Raw genomic sequence first — 12,840 nt, 5'->3', positions numbered from 1 at the left:
TTGAAAAAGTTGCAGGAAATCGGCCAATAGATAGGACACTGAAGATTAGAAAGAGAGTCACAATTATAGTGGGGTTAAGTTTCTAAAGAAAATAAAACAGGGTATGCATATATGGAGCATGTAGATTGGCCTTAGCAAAGAGAAGGGCTACTTTTTCATTTGAGATAAGGACAAAAGGGAAATAATAGAGGAAGATATATTGTAAAAGTGATCTAGTGAAAAGAAGCTCCCAGTGAATAGCTTTAACTTTTTCCGCATCAAGTATGAAAAAGGGTCTTCAGCAAAAGTTTCATGGGAAGTTTGAAGAAAGATGTAAAGATGTTTGAAATGACTACTGTGTTGTGTGGTATAGTGAAGCCTCTGTAGAAACTTCCCACTAGTCAAGCATTCTTTCATAATAAATCTGTTTCTTTTTTTAAAGTTAATTTTATATCATCAATCTAACAGTTAATCATTTGCTTGAATGAGCCAAAATCTCTGACTTTTTGACATTTTCATTGATCTTCAGATGATTGGACAACTACAGCATGCATCATTATAAACATCTTCCCAATTTGTTTCAAGCCTTATATGACAGTCTGAATCTCATGCCCAGCATTGTACTTCATTCCCCTAAGTTTCTTTTTTTACATATCACTTCTTATTTAGTTATTTAAATTTCAAAATGAGATATTAATTCTTACCACTAAATGGATTTTTGGTTTTTGTATGGACATGAAAATTTTGGTCACTGCAGATAGTAAAACAAGATTGATTCAAAAGTACTGTTGCTTCAAATTGAGACATTTTACAGTATTTTTCTTATTTAACATTCATTCTCTGCTAGTCCAACAACAACAACAAAAAAAGAACCTCTAAATACTTTGTTTCAGATGCTGGTATATATGGTATCAGAAAAGATCAAAAAGTTTCCTGTATCATATAAAGGGAACATATTTTTAATATTATGGATTCTGTATATGTTAGGTAGACACTGTTGGGGGTAAGGAAAGGCAAAATACAGAAGAACTAGGAGATAAAATCCATCCCCTAATAGAACTTAAAATCTAGTTGGGAGCTGACAATTCATTTAAAAAATCTCATGTTCTTTCAAAATCCTGCATGGATATTCTAACTGTATTCTGTGACTGTGTCAATAAGCTCACTGACAGAACTGAAGTGTTTTGATCATATTCTGTGGTCACTGTTACCAATTCTAGTCCTTCAACAAAATGCTTCACCTGGAATGACTGAAATATCATGCATGTTATCTCTGCTGCTTTGAAACAGATGATGTTAAATTGAATGAGTGAATAAAAATTAGAGGATCAGTTGATTTAATCAACAACCAAAATTAATTTTTGCTACTTTGCAAAAAAAAAAAAAAAAAGACCATTTGAAAAGATTCCTTCTCACAAGAAAGGACTTCAGGCTGTGATTGAATGACCACTGACCATAAAGTTGGATCAGATGCCCTCTGAGGTTCTCACCCTCAGGTTCTCAGATTTTCTGACTTTCTCTACATACAATCTCTGTGGCTTTTTGCTCCCTTTCCTACTCAATTAATTACATACTACTGCTATATCCCAGGCACTATGTTAATCACCAGGGGAACAAATAAGAAAAAGAAAGACACACCCTTCTCTCAAGAAGCTTACAATCTAAGGGTGAAAACAATATACAAAAAGAAGGTGATGGGGATAGGGAGAATAACAAGTGATTCCTGATATGTGATATCTTATTTAGCAACATTGAGACCAAGCAGAATTGTAGCTGGATAGTATAGTGTTTGGGGAGATAGGTTGAAGACAGATTATGAAGAGTTCAAGTGACAGAGAAGTTATATTTGCTGCAGAAATAATTAGGGACATGTTTCTCTCTGAGTGTCCTGATCTCTCTGTATCTCTGTCTTTATCTATATTTGTGTGTGTGTGTGTGTGTGTGTGTGTGTGTGTGTGTGTGTCTGTGTGTCTGGTTTTATTTCTCCCTGTCTCTCTCTGTCTCTCTCTGCCTCTATATCTCTCTCTGTCAGTCTCTCATCAAAGGTATTGTACAGCCATATAGCCAAAAGAAATATGAAAATTAGCAGAGAGAAGACTTGGAAGCATCTTGCCTACTTAGTATAGTACCTTGCCTATAGCAGCCTCCAGTATCAAGAATCTCTTAAAATGAAAAAAGAGAAAAAATAATTATTAAAAACACTTAATTAAAACTTGGTTTTGATTATGTTTTTTTTTTCTTTTCCAAGGGCACCATAAGGAAAAACAATTGTATTTTGCAGATGAATTTTTAAACACCTGGATAAAATTAGTTAGTAGAAATACTAACAAAAATAATTCATTTTCTAATGAACAGAATAGAAATATTTCCTCAGAGTTTAGTGAATGTATAAGAATTGCCATTGTAATAGATGTGTGTATACGCATACTTGCAAGAAAAATAGAAATTTCACTATTTTATTTTTTTAATTTTACTTTGAATGTCATTATCTAGTTAAATGTATTGAAAAATTATACTTGATAAGAACAAAATAGAGCTATTACCTATGTAAAACTGCAACCCCATGATGTATAAATTTCTATTGTGATTAGAGGTACAAATAAATACAGCTATATGGGGAATTAGGAATATCGTGTTCAAAAGCTGAACAATACAAAAAAGTCTTCTAATCCTTTGAGTCTGGCCCAGACAAAGAACATGTATTCAGTGAATTAGAAGGAAAAGATGTACAGTAGTCAAGAAACAATGTAGGCAATTATAGTGTGATAGAAGAAGACATACATTAGGCAGGCAATAAAGCATCCAATTACCACATAGAAAGGGGAAAAGGTTAGATCATTTGAGAGAAAGAGAAAAGAAATAAGCTAGGAAAAAGCACAGGAGAGGCAAATGTATAGCAAGAATGACTAAAAAGCATAATGAAGATAGCACTTTCAAAGGAGAATCTTATTTTTTCTTTATTCACATGATTGCTTACTTACATATATAGGTATATAGCCACAAATGAAACTGAAGGGGAAATTTAAGTGAGAAGAATAGTATGTAATTAATTGAGTAGGAAAGGGAGCAAAAAGCCACAGAGATTGTATGTAGAGAAAGTCAGAAAATCTGAGAACCTGAGGGTGAGAACCTCAGAGGGCATCTGATCCAACTTTATGGTCAGTGGTCATTCAATCACAGCCTGAAGTCCTTTCTTGTGAGAAGGAATCTACTCCTTCCTGTCATCTCATTTTTAGATAGCTCTAATTACTAGGAAGGCTTATTTCTTTTTATTCCTTTTATGTCAAGAGTAAAGCTGCCTTGTTAGCACCCAGTCATTTTTCCTTGGGCACCCAACATTTTATCATTCCAATTCACCTATGAGAAATCCACCTATTTCCTTATATAGAAGAAAGAATCAGGAAGGGAAGAAATGCCTTAATTGGTAATTAAGTGGAATAGTTAAATGAGCCAAGCAAAGGATGGAAAAAACTGAATATATTCATTATAGAAAAAGAATAGGCATCTGAGAAAACGTGAGAGAAAAAGTTGTAAGAATTTGGGAGTGATATTGATTCTCCATGCTTAAGAGAAGTTAGTTGTATTAATAAGAATAATTAGATTATGTGTTCCTTGAAGTCAAGGGCCACTTTTTGCTTTGGTGTCCCCCAGTAGACAACACAATGCCTAGGATATATTTAGTTAATGCTTAATGCTTGCTGACTGGTCTTAAAATGTCGTATTTATATAGCACTCTAGATTTTGCTAAATTCTTTACATATTTTATATCATATAATCCTCCCAACAACTCTGGAAAGTTGATACTATTATCATTCCCATTTTACAGATAGGAAACTATGTTAAACGACTTGTGGGGATCACAATATTTAAAACAATCTTTGAATTCATTTCTTGCTGACTCCAAGTCCAGTGCTTCACTCTGCTATTGTAGTTCTGAAGTAATAACATAGATAATATTCTTTTTAAGACTATGTAAAGGAAACAGTATATGAACTAGACTTCAGGATCATATGAAATCTTACTCAGCCTTTAATTATTCATTCATTTTCAGTTGTATCTGACTCTGCATGAGCTCACTGGGATTTTCTTGGAAACAACACTGGAGTGGTTTGCCATTTCCTTCTTTACATATCAGAAAACTGAAGCAAATGTGGTGATTTAACCAGTGTCACTGAGCTAGTAAAAGTCTGAAGTCAGATTTAAACTCAAAAAGATGAGTCTTCCATTAGGAAGTCCAGGCACTCTATCCATTGAGCCACCTAGCTGCCTTGTAGTCTTTAATACCCAGCTCAGTTCCCACCCCCTACTTGAAACCTGCTCCAACTATTGTAGCCCTCATTATCTACTCTCTTCCTCTTTCAGCAATTACTACACTCATATCAAGTTCCACAAGTTTAGTACAAATGTATTCTTTCTTTGATAGGTGTTCATTTTTACTCCCTAGTAATCAATCAGCAAGAATTTATTAAACAATCACAATGTGCCAGGTTCTATGAGAGCATTATAAATACCAAAATTGCAATCTTGAAGACAGGGATCAGGACTTCCCTCTCGATTTCCCAGGAAGTTTAGCACAATGGTGAAACTATAATTATTAATCATTTATTATTAATTAGGCATATGACAATGAGAATTTTTACATTATCATAATCCTTTTATTAAATGCTGTTTTTTCTGGTCTTTTAAAAAAAGATTATGATGGTTTTTTTTATTGTCTCCCTTTATTTTCTTTGTTTTTTGAATTTTTATATTAAGATGAAAAAGCATTTCTAAAACACCCACTCTGGTCAAAACACTATACAGCAAAATTTAAAATTGGGCTGGTATTTTCCAAATCAAAAACTGAGGACTGACCTGATAAAATAGTCCATTTGAAAAGACACATCAAAAGTACATTTTATCATTTTGAAATTTAGACAGACTGTACCACAAAATCTAGAATGTATGGTGGTTGTAAGTTATAGTAGGCAGTATAAGAATCCATTGTTTTAGATATGAATTCATACAATATGCTCTCCAACCAATCTCCTTTATTGTTTACTTTTTAAAATTGGGTAAGAGTGAACATATTGAATTTTTTAAAAAGCTTATTTTGTCTAGAAAGAACTTTGTAAATATTATCTGAGTACTTATTGCAATTAAATGAGCAAATATGAGTGTCAGCCAAGGCCTAATTCCTGCATCTCATAGCCGGTTTCTCTTTCTCTCTTTGCATTACACCCACACTTTATCTTTTAGTCCCCAAAGTAAACTGCTTAGTAGTCCCGCAAACAACAATGATTGTTTCCTAATAATAACTCCAATCATCAAAATTAAAATTCTGTGCTGGTGCAGTGTTCATTCTCTAGGTTCTGAAACCAAAGGGAAAAATAATCTGAAATCATAATTGATTTGACAAGTGCATCTGCCTCCAAAACCCGTGAACCATTGCTTCTCAGCCATCTGTAATTCAATCGCTTATCTGAGTATTATGGAATGCATACAATACCAAAACTCAAAAGTCAGGCCTAAATTTCTGAGAATACTAAGGTTTTGAGTTCCCATGAAGCAGTTGTATATTAAACCTTTTTTTTTAAGTCAATTGATGTTTGCCTAGGTATGCCTCATGTATAATCAACAAGTTGTCCCTTCCTTCATTCAATACATATCTACTGTCATGAAAACCTGCCTATGCTATCTATACTCATATTTCTCCCACATATCACCATCCTGAGCATTCTCTAGTTCAGGTCTTCATTAAATTATTCTCTGAATTAGCCTCCTACTTTCCTCAACTCTAAACTCTTGACTTCAATTTATTCTCCACACTCCAGCCAGATTAATTGTCTTAATGCCTACCTCTCTTCCCCTCAATTCAGTTCAGCAAACATTAACGTATATTATGTGATGAATACTATGCTAGGTAAGAGGTATCCAAACATAAAAACAATATAATACTGTTTGAATATATGGATAAAATCAAATAAACCAAAAGCTTTATTGGTTCCTATCTGCCTGACAAACAGGGCCCAAGCTCTTTAATATGGTATTGAAGACGCTCCCTTACCATCCCCCTCAAACAATATGGCTTTCATGTATTCTTCACTTTAGCTGGAATGTACTTTTATCACCCAATTTTGTGTCCCTTTTCATCTCTAAGGCCCCAGAAAGAATAAGTATAGAAGGAAGCTAGTAGGAATTTATTACCAATATCTAGTATTTCAATTGGATTGTTTGAAATTATGCACACTTCCCTTGTACCCAACCTACAAAAGTCAGTAGGCTGAGTATATGAAGGGTAAGGAAGACAAACCACTCACTTTTTCAAGCATTTAAATATAGATACTTATTACCACTTTACTCAGTGATAAATCACCTTTCTATAAGCAATCCCCACCCCACCCCACCCATACACTCTCCAACTCCTTCTCAATTTGGACAAGAGCCAGTAACTACTTATAATAACCGTGTTTATAATGCTTTAAAGATTATGAAGTACTTCATATACCCTATGAAGATAGAAATCACAGGTATTATTGTTTCCATTTTAAAGTTGGAAAAAACCCCAAGTTTCAGAGAGATTTGGGTGACTTCCATATGGTTTCACAGCTATTAAGCATCAGGACCAAGACTGGAACCCAAATCTTCTTGACATCAAATTCATCACCCCATCCACTATACAACCATAATTCTCTAACTTTCTCTAAGTCAAACAAGAACCATATTCAGTTATCAAAGCTCCATTCCAAATAGCCTACTTCTATTCCCCAATTATATATCATACCTTTTGCCCATGACATCCTTTACCCATAATACAAATGACGCCTCCATTCCTGAAGTTTCCCTCAGAAAAAGTTCTTCCATCCAATTAACTGTCATAGTTTCTTATTTTATGCTTATTATGCTCTGCCTTGTTTTGCATTTATCTGTAAATGTATTTTACCCTATTCGATTTTAAGCTTCTTACTGGTAGGGTTCATGATCCTGTCTACCACTAATAGAGTTTTGTAATAAATTAATCTAATTTAGTCAAGCCTGGCCTTAACATTGTAAAACCCTCACAATAAGGCCCTTCAGGCCTCTATACAACCTGACTGCCTTTTGTCATATTGTTTTAACTAATGTGTTTTCGATAACCAATTAATTGATGTTAAATGGGCTATACCTGCATTCTAATTCAAATAATAAACTCTCAGAGCCTTGTACTTCCTGGTTCTCAGTTTTCTAATCCATCAAAGGAGGAGGTTTCATTATAAGCCCTCTGAAGTCCCCTTTCTATATTCCTATTAATGCTTCTGGGATCCCACCTTAAACTCTGCAGCTGCCTCACCTTCTCACACTGCTGCAGGAGCTGGTCTTGGCAGTTTGGATCACTCCTGAGAGCAGCAGACAGCTTCTGAGAATCTGAAGGATTGTCCCAATCAATGTCTTTAATGACTTTAGTAAATCCCAATCATCAAAAAACTAATCTTCCCCAGCTGGGAGAACAGAGTCTCTTCTGATATTTTCTTTTTTTTTTTTTTTCAAGACTTTGTTTCAAATTAAACACTCAGAAGCAAAAATCAAAACAAAACAAAACAAAAAACCAACCCATGTTTTTCATAATTACTTTGTCTCCTTCACATATCAAAAAGAGTGACACATGAGAGGTGTAGGATTTCTTCCCTCCTCTCAAGTTTCCTTCCAATAATCTTTTTTTTACTTTAATCAGAATTTAATAAAACAAACATTTCCACAGAATAGGACAATTTTAAAAAGATGAATACACATGAAACTGTAAATCTAATATGTACAAATTGCTATTCCTTTCATATCTATATCTATATTATATTTATGTCTATATCTATATATCATGTACCTTTCAGGGTTTTTTTTCCTTCTTTCTTCCCTCCCATGTTTGACATTAGACACAAATAAAAAAGAAAAGAAGGAAGGGAGGAAGGAAGGAAGGAAGGAAGGAAGGAAGGAAGGAAGGAAGGAAGGAAGGAAAGATGGATGGATGATAGATGGCTGGATGGATGGGTGGATAGATAGAGAGACACACACACATGCATACACACATAAAATGTAAAAATCATTCTATACATACTTGTATTTATCAGTTCTTTCCCTAGATGAAGATAGCATCTTCTTTCATAGATCCTTTATTTTAAATTAATTTAAGTTAATCTTAGTATTTATAATAGTCAAAATGACTTAATTGCTCACTGTTGTTCTTAAAACAATATTACTGTTATTGTGGCATTGTCTTGGTTCTCTTGGTTCACTTCACTCTTAAAAATCCTACTCTCCAATTTATTCTGGAGGCTACCACAGATTGGCAAAGGATTGCTTTTATAGTAGTTTGCCAACTGCTTTTAAGTGTACTTTATTGCAGTATAATTCTTTTCTTCTAAGAATCTATTTTTATTTATACACCATCTGCCAGAACACTTTTTTAACAAACACATGGCATGTTTCCAATTCAATCCAGTTCATTAAAGACTTATGTGATGGAAATAAAACAATCCTAGCCCTAAAGAAGTTTACATTTTGGGGGTGTATACAATGTATGTATAAACATGTATGTAAATATAAGATAATTTGAGAAAAGTAGAAAGACTTGCTAGGAAGAGCTAAAAAGGAGTTCTTAGAAAGTCATATTTTCCTTTTAAATGTGCTTTATACATACATATATGTATTATGTATATTATATACATATATATATATATGTAATACTTGGTACTTTTTCAATTCATCCCCAGAGATTTAAAATAACAACAACAAAAACCAACTCTTACTTCTTGCCTTTGAAAACTTTGATTTTCCTAAACACATAATCCATAAATAAATAAGTATAAAATAATCTGAGAAATAAGGATTGACTAACAATGAGAAAGATCAGAAAAGGCTTTGCAACACAGCACTAAAATTTAGCCTTGAAACTAAAGATTTTATCAGGTAAAAATGAGATGGAAGGGACTGCTCCAGTAAGATTTAGGGAATACAGTTCAATGATGATTTTGAGAGAGAATCTATGTAGACAAGAAGAAGAGGAGTAATGTCAAATAAGCCTAGAAAAAAAGGAATCTAGAGAGAGGCTTTAAATGCTAAGCTGAATTTTATTATATTCTAGAGGCAATATAAATCTACTAACTAGTTGCCAGGTCTTTCTTGTTTAAACAGAGGAGTGACAATTAGATCTGTGCTGTAGGAAGATTATTTGACTGTAGAGGTTGAATTTTCAAGGTTGAAGACTGAAAACAGGAAAACCAGTTAAGAAGTCTCCTGTAATAGTCTATGTTGGTTATGTGAATGGAGAGAGGAGATTGGATGGAAGCAATTTGGGGGTGGGATAATTTAACAGACTTGACACCTGGTTGGATATAGAGAAGAAACTGAAAAATCAGGGATGACTGATTGGCTAAAGGAGGCAGGAGAAAGATGATGGTTAATTTGAAGAGACTGAAAAGGATCAATCAAATATGCAAGAGAATAACTATGAGAGAATAGTTTCATAGAAGCCAAGGAATGAGAAAGTATTCGTGAAGAATGTGTGTAGTCAGAAATGACAAAAGTTAAGATAAAGCCAAAAGAATGAAGATTAAGGAAAAGATCATCATCTTTATTAATGAAGAAATTATTGGCAGTCAATATCATCATAGAAATAATATTCATTTAACTATCCAAAAGAGTACTATCTCTTTAAACAAACACATCACATTTTTCACAACTCAGTTAAAAAGTTTAGTGATTTTTCTTAACTTTTAACCTTATTACTGCCTGCCAAAATTTGAGTTAATTTCCTCTAAATTGTCCTAACTTCTTAGAAACAGAGCAGCTAATCACTCATATATATTTGTGTCTGTTCTTCTATGTACTTGAACAGTTTTCTTTATATAGAAGAATTTAAATATGAAATCATCTAAATTGCATATTCTCTTGGCACATTAACCACAGTGGAAATATGCCAGACTTGTTTTCTAGAATAAGTTATTTGCTGAACAGAGCATAAATGAAGCAGGCCACAGACCATGTCAATGATTTTTAAATTGTTCTTCCTTCCTAGAAAACATTGTCCCATATCTTCTTAGAACCCACATTTACTGTGAATATTGATGATAAGCCCTACTAATGAACACTTTTCCTGGGAAAGAAATTTCTAAGGGAATATTCAGAAATGAGATAAAAACAATATAGCAGAGCCAGTATCCCTAAAATAACAATGCTAATGATCATCAAGGGATTATAGATTGAAAACTAAAGGAGATATTCAAGATCATCTAGTCCACCTACTTAATTTTACAAATGAAGAAATTGTACATATTATAATCAGGATTAGAACCAAAGGCCCCTGATTACAAATCCAACACTATTCCTAGCATGCCATGATGATAAATATACTTTTTCATTAAAAAAATTTAAAAGGGTTTCCTGGAATAATAAATTGCTTAGAACATTAGTACTTGGATAAATCAATCAATCAGAAAGCATTTATTCAGTACATAGCTAATATTGTGCTAATGACAGGTGATATAAAGATAAAAGTAAAACAATCTCAGGTCTCAGAGAACTTACAGGGAGACAACGCATACACATACAAATATATACATAAAATATGTAGAATGATTATAATATAGAACAGTAATAATAGGTTAGTCATCCTTTCCCATGTTTTTCCCATGATAGAATCTACAGTTTTCTATCAGTTACTACTCCAAATATCCAAGAAAAAAAATTCCTAAAGTTTTTGTTCCTGAGGTTTCTCCTTATAAAAGAGCCTTCGGACAAATCAGCTAAAAATTGATGAAAAAATTATATTCTAGCACCAGTAGCTTAATTTATATAACATATTCTATAAACATTGCCCCAAAACTTAGATATTTATTTATGAATATGTATGAACTATCATTAATTAGGAACAAATACTTTTCACTAGTCCTGAAATTAGTGATATGTTTTAATGATAGTAAGTAGTGCTAAAAAGGAATTTCAAAATTTCAGTAGATTGAAACTGTTTCTTTCAACTAATATCAGCTAGTTATCATGGGTTCACTCTCTAAACTTATACATGACAACAACATTTATATTATGATTGATATTTTTATTTAAAATGGCATTTCTCAGCTCATTAATTTTTCCCCAGAAGAATTCAAAGGAATAATATAATTTTCAACTATTTTTAAGATAAAAGGACTAATAGAAAAACGACCCAGTCACCATTACCAAGAAAATTGCTTTAGCCAACTTAAAGAGCTAGAATAATAAATCAACTTTTGATGATTTGATGAATGGCGCTAGAATTGGGATCTATTGCATACTTAGTTCAGAGTGCTCAGTAAAATATAAACCTCTTCTGGGCAGGACTGTTTCATTTTGTTGTTTGTATACCTGATACATAGCACAGTTCCTGTAAATATACAGGAGCATTGTTGTAGGCCTGCTTGCTTGCTTCATAATGCCTCATTTATCCAGAAGAGCAAGGGAAAGAATGAAATACTCAATATGAGTAAGTTTGCCAAATAACTGAAATTGCATCCAATATCAAAACTTATTTCATTTCAACAGTTTGTGATGTTTCTTTCTCAAGTGCATTGCACTTGCTTAAGCAAGGGCATTTTTCTTTTTGTTGATGGGTGGAAATCTGTAATTTCATCAGACTAGGGAGCACTTAATGAGGAAACTTCTTCCTACCAATGCGGATTGCTCTGTAATTTATAGTCTTAAACAGTCATATGAAACATAATTTAACATTTTTGATGACTCAGAACATAATTATACAAATCAGCTGCTGTACTTTGTGAGAATACCAGCCTAAAGAACTTGCTTTTAAGAGCTGTTGAAATGTGTAGAACTTCATGCCCCTACATTAAATGACCTTATGTTATTATAATCTTTAATTCTTGTGTATATTCCTTTTTTGGAGGATTAAAGGGAGGGAGTTGTCTCATCTTATCAGTTTGTGAACCCTCTTGGAAGTTTACTAACTCTTTCAACCATTTTTAATTTATTACTACTAACCCATACGAGGTGAGAAAACATCAATAAACTTGTTAGAAGCATGTGTGAACTAGTAGTAAACAGACTATAAGTTAGGGACTAGAGGAACTCATTTATAAATTTCCCTTTTGAGATTATATCACATTAGGATCACTTTAAAGAACTAAATAAATTTATTTAACCCAGAGCAGAGGGGAAGTACTTGGAAGGGGGATTATGATAGCAGTCTTTGAAGGCTATGGAGAAGGAAGGAAGGAAGGAAAGAAGGAAGGAAGGAAGGAAGGAAGGAAGGAAGGAAGGAAGGAAGGAAGGAAGGAAGGAAGGAAGGAAGGAAGGAAGGAAGGAAGGAAAGGAGGGAGGGAGGGAGGGAGGGAGGGAGGAAGGAAGGAAGGAAGGAAGGGAGGGAGGGAGGGAGGGAGGGAGGGAGGAAGGAAGGAGGGAGGGAGAAGGGAAGGAGGGATATGGATTTAGAATTCTGGAAGATTTCCTACAAACTGAAAATAATTGTGATTTAAAATTTATGCATAAAGGATTGTTTGTTTCTTTCTTGGTAGGAAGGATTTGTGGAAAATCAACTTGAAAAATTTTAGTCATCCATGTTTGAAATCTCCTCTTTGATTATCTTCCAAATTACCTTCATTTCGCTTTTGTCTAATTTTGGTTTAAAAATAGAATCTGTATAGCTAGACCTCTGTGTTTCAATTCAAAGTTGCTATCATGACGCAGTTTTAGTTTTGTATTCACAGATTCACTTTTTTGTTGTTGTGCAGTCATTTTCAATTGTGTCTGATCTTTCATGATCTCATTTGGGATTTTCTTGACAAAGATACTGGAATCTTTGTCATTTCCTTCTCCAGCTCATTTTACAGATTAAGAAACTGAGAGAAACAGAGTTAAGGGATT

The 12,840-nt window shown here is 33.5% G+C and overlaps 1 protein-coding gene across 5 annotated transcripts in view; it reads left to right on the top strand.

Annotated features, from left to right (window-relative positions):
• LAMA2 (laminin subunit alpha 2) overlaps positions 1-12,840 on the top strand; it is a 747,833-nt gene that overhangs the window by 635,863 nt on the left and 99,130 nt on the right. The gene's annotated exons all lie outside the window — the stretch shown is intronic.

The sequence above is a fragment of the Sarcophilus harrisii genome, chromosome 4, assembly GCF_902635505.1.
Source record: "Sarcophilus harrisii chromosome 4, mSarHar1.11, whole genome shotgun sequence".
Classification (NCBI taxonomy): domain Eukaryota; kingdom Metazoa; phylum Chordata; class Mammalia; order Dasyuromorphia; family Dasyuridae; genus Sarcophilus; species Sarcophilus harrisii.
Note: the sequence above shows the minus strand (reverse complement) of the source record. Positions and strands in the feature narration are given on the sequence as shown.